Below are 5,000 nucleotides of genomic sequence, written 5' to 3'. Positions count from 1 at the left end.
TCAATGGCATTTCTTTTCACAGTGCCCTGCTGATCCACGTGCACAGCTGTAGCTCATTTATTCCGTCTTCAGCAGCTTGGTTTATTTAATTTTTTTTTATTTATTGTTTTTGTTTTTTTCCTCCCGATGCTTAACGCAGGTCCCAATTTCGGAATAAATCCGCGTGCCTTCATTTTTCTTGCGCACTGTGCGTTCTTTAGATTCAAATCTTTTCCCCATAAACACAGACCAACGCGAATAGACTGCGTTACACCACTACAGCATTGTTGTTGTTGTTGTTGTTGTTGTTGTTGTTTCCTAATCACAAAGCATATGCAAAGAAGCATATTTGCATAATTAATTGGCACGCAATATTCGTGCGTAAAGACGGCGGGTTTTTGGGGGGAAACCAAACGCAGAAGCAGCTGTTGCGAGCGTTAATTGTTGATTAATTTATTCTGATTAATTATTGAACGTTTAGTGAAGTTTTTTTTTTAAATAAAATTAAAAAAAAAAAAAAAAAAGATTTATATGCAAGGTGGACATTCCACAGGTTTAACAAAAGATTTTTTTTAAAATAATTAATTAAAATCAATTAAATTAATTAAGTGCGTTTTAATTAGTTTTTTTTTATTTTTTATTTTTTTTAAGGTGAGTTGGTGACTATTCATTGCTTACAAATATAGACATTCGGACTCAAAAGAGTGTGTGTAAAATAACGAGAAGGAACACAAGCAGTGACAGATCCAGAACATGGGCTTAATATATAATCCGACTTTTAATAACAAAATGATGTGTATGCATGATTTAGAGTAGGTGATGGGCAAAATATTGGCATGATTCGCTACCCATTTTATACAGCATGCAGAGCTTTACTTCTGTCTTTGGGTTTTACATTCGTGGCAGTACACTTCGTAATTTCCAGACAACAACCTTACTACAAAATGGCGCCTTTCAATCAAAGCATTTATTATATAAATATATAAATATATATATGAAAAAACAACAACACAAAATTCTTTGGCATGGATTTGGAGAACATTTGTAAGTACTTAAAATGTGTAGATTGTGTATGATATTTATAAAGAGGTAGGTGTGTGTGTGTGTGTGTGTGTGTGTGAGAGAGAGAGAGAGAGAGAGAGAGAGAGAGAGAGAGACGTATTGCGTTACGGTGAGGGTTAACAGCACATCTGAGACACCAGAAAACTCTCTTTAAAAGACAGCAAGCTTTTAAAACACGGCGATTGTTATTATTATTATTGTTGTTGTTTGGCTCTCGTGCATCCTTTTGCAACGTGTTGAATTAAAATATAGAACCTGATGAAAGAGAGTCTGGTGTGTAATTATGCTTATCTTATTTATTTATTTATTTATTTATTTATTTATTTTTAAAATCTAATTTTCTTTTATTGTACAGACCAAAATTACGCATCATAACGCTCGCGATCATATTCTTCTTCTTCTTCTTCTTCTTCTTATCACTATTTATCTTACAACTATGACCGTCATTTATTCCAGCTTTCCTTCATTTCCCTTTCTTTCTTTCTTTAAAAAAAAAGAAAAGAAAAGAAAGAAAGATAAAGCTGGGAGCAGTTTGAAATATCGGCACATTGTGTGTGTGTGTGTGTGTGTGTGTGTGTGTGTGTGTGTGTGTGTGTGTGTGTGGTATGAAAGGTGAAAACGCAGCGCGTGCGTGTTGGCAGCAAATGTGGAACACATGTCATATATTATGAGGTTTGATTTGATTGTGATTAAATCTGTAAAAGTTGCATGCGCAAAATATCCGTGGACATGAAACAGCGCGCACTGTGATGATGATGATGATGATGATGATGAGGAGGAGGAGGAGGTGCAGGAGGAGGGTGAGGATGAGGATGATGAGGGTGATGGATTAAAACACTCTTCCTGTTTGGATGCACGCGTAAAGCTCCTGTTTGCGTCCCTGGAGCTGCTCCTGCATCGTTTCTGCACTGGGTCTCCAGCGCCTTTTGGTCATTTTGTATGTATGGAAATGGGATTTGTGGTGCTGTATGAGAGGCTGCGGGCGGCGGACACAAGCCCTGGCCGAGCAGGTCCATCATCCCCATGGTCAGAGTGAACATAAGAGGGCGCTGCCATTGCACCTGGTAAAGGCATCCTGCCCCTGCACACTGCCGGACAGGCTCTCTTCTCCTACTGCCTGGCAAGCTAATGCATTCCACTCACACAGGGAATAAAAATGCGTGCAAAAGAAAAATTATCTTTCTTCTTCTTCTTCTTCTTCTTCTTTTTTACGTAATGACATGTAACCTCTAGCTCATATAGCTCATTTTACACGCATATTCTTTATTACATAAATCTTTCATCTTACATCTTATCTAGTAAATAAAAACAGAGGGTACTAAACTGTTCCAGGCACCACCTTTCTCCCTTTAGTGTGTATATTTTACCTAGAAATGTTCTCTAAAGATAATTACAGTCCAATTTATGTGCAAACATATATGTATTATTTTTAATGTAGCCTACTGTATGCACATTTCCACTGGTCCAGTGGTAAGAGAAGGTTAGCACTGCTACTCAGTGAAAGATACACTCATAGTGTACAACACATCTCTCTCTCTCTCTCTCTCTCTCTCTCTCTCTCTCTCTCTCTCTCTCTCTCTCTCTCTCTCTCATTTATTTTTCTGTCCACGCATCACGCACTTGCGTGCCTCCGTATCCTCTAGGCCTAAATCCTTCGGACCGAAATGTTCATCATCTCATCATCTTTTAATAAAGTTATGAGACCACTGCATTGTTGCACAGCAGACTGCTACTTTTCTGCTTCTTCTTCTTTCTTTCTTTCTTTCTTTCTTTTTTTTTTTATATATCCTTTAAATCCATTTTTCCCCCACCCGTTCTCATTTCCGTTGCGTTCTTTTGTCAGTCGAGGATGGCACGCGCGGAGGTTAGGAACGACTAAAACCAAACACGCGAGCGCGCGCGCGTGCGCGTGCCCTTCCAACTTGTTTCCGAGATTCAATTTTTAAATAAATTTAAAAAAAAAAAAAAAACAAAGGAAAAAAAAAACACGTGTTTAACACGCGCCTGTAATCATTCTAAACATAATTATTTAGGAAGATTAATCCCACAAGGAAAATATTCCATCTACTGCAAGTCTAGGGTTTGAGTATATGATAGCTATGGTGGTTTTTTTTAAAAAAAAAATCAAAGGTTTTTATTTATTTATTTTGCTCCAAACTGATATTTTGTACCAAAATAACCTCGACTAAACATTTCCATCGCGCTAGACGTGTTGTCTGACTGCACTTTTTTTTTTCTTTTTCTTTTTTTTTCTTCTTTTTTTTCCAGAAACACCCAGCATGTGTGAGCTGACATGTTTACATGATTTGAGAGTCGGCTGTATTTTGCATAGTGACAGAGAAGCTGTCCGATTCTGCTGTCCGATTCCCCCGGCCTCTTTATTATCCATCTCCTTGCCCCTGCAACTCTTCTAGCACTCTATTTTCCATCCATCCATTCATTCATTCGCCACCAATCCCCCCAGTACTCCCCCCTTTCCCAAGAGGGAACAGTGCATCGCAAATCTCGGAGATCCCCCTTCTCTGTCTGTCTGTAAAAATACAAGCATCACCTTATCGTTTTATTATTATTATTATTATTATTTTGTTTTATTTTTTTTTATCTCCTCCTGAATATGCACAGACAGACAAGGCAGGCTCGTCTGATTGCAACGCTCAGATTTTGCATGCAGAGTTTCCCCAAGATCTGATAGGCATGCTTGTCCTTGCAAATGGCGCGTGTTTGATGCTAATTTATGCAAAGTGTATAGTTATTATTTCGCATAATGTAAAATATATTGGTAGCCTGGCATGGTAGGACAGGGTATAGAACAGCCTAAAATGCATGCGCTCCACACACACACACACACACACACACACACACACACACAGTGCTTCTGAGGCTGCTGAGCTATTTTCTGTGTGTGTGTGTGTGTGTGTGTGTGTGTGTGTGTGTCATTGTATTAGTTCTGGAGGGGGCTCTGTTTTGTGCAAACACTTCAGCACGTGCATCACCGCAAAGTCCATAATGTAGGGCGTTTCATATGGAGATGTGCGTCTTTGGGATGTGACGTATGACTGCTGGCCATGACATGGCAGGACACAAATGAAAGAAAGGCTACTTTGCATAAATATGCTGTGCTCCAAATGCCACCGTAAAAAGATTTCCGACATGCACTATCAGCTACTAAATATTGCTTTTTATTTATTCCATCTCTCTCTCTCTCTCTCTCTCTCTCTCTCTCTCTCTCTCTCTCTCTCTTTGCCGTAGTGATGTGTTAATTGTTTTATTGTCATAAACGTCTTCTTAGGTTCAATCTAACAATCCGATTATAATCGGTGTGCGTATAGGGTTAGTGTGGTGAGTAAATAAGATAACTTCTCTTTCTCTTATTCATTTGTTTGTTTGTTTGTTTGTTTGCTGTGTTAAAAAAAATCCCTCTAGTCTATTTCATACATTGCGGTCCTGTGGTCACGATTATTTCTCCGACGTCACACGATTAAATAAGCAACCAAAAATCGTTGATGGATTTTCCGATAAATGTTAAGAGTCTAATCGATTAAAGGAAGCTAGGTGTCTTTGGGAGGATTAGGACCCCTTGGAGCTGTTAGCAGTGAAAGTGTGCATATAAGAGGAGAGAGAGAGAGAGAGAGAGAGAGAGAGAGAGAGAGAGAGAGAGAGAGAGCACTGAATCTTTAAAGAGAATCAACAATAGAATTATCATGACAAAAGCCAGTGAGCTTTTTTAGGCTCGGAGGTCCGGTGTTAGCACACACACACACACACACACACACACACACACACACACACTTCGCTGTAAGGGCCCGACAGGCGGTGCGCAAAGACGCGGAACCTGTAGCGGAGCCGCCGGTGCGCATTGCTTCCTTCTCAAACTTATCCAAAAAAATAGTATATTTTTCTTTCTTTTTTATTTTTTTATTTCTTAAATGATCTAGCACAATGTAGATTTTTAACTCATC

Source organism: Ictalurus punctatus, chromosome 10, assembly GCF_001660625.3.
Source record: "Ictalurus punctatus breed USDA103 chromosome 10, Coco_2.0, whole genome shotgun sequence".
NCBI lineage: Eukaryota > Metazoa > Chordata > Actinopteri > Siluriformes > Ictaluridae > Ictalurus > Ictalurus punctatus.
The sequence above is the reverse complement of the archived record's forward strand: the minus strand, read 5'-3'. Positions refer to the sequence as shown.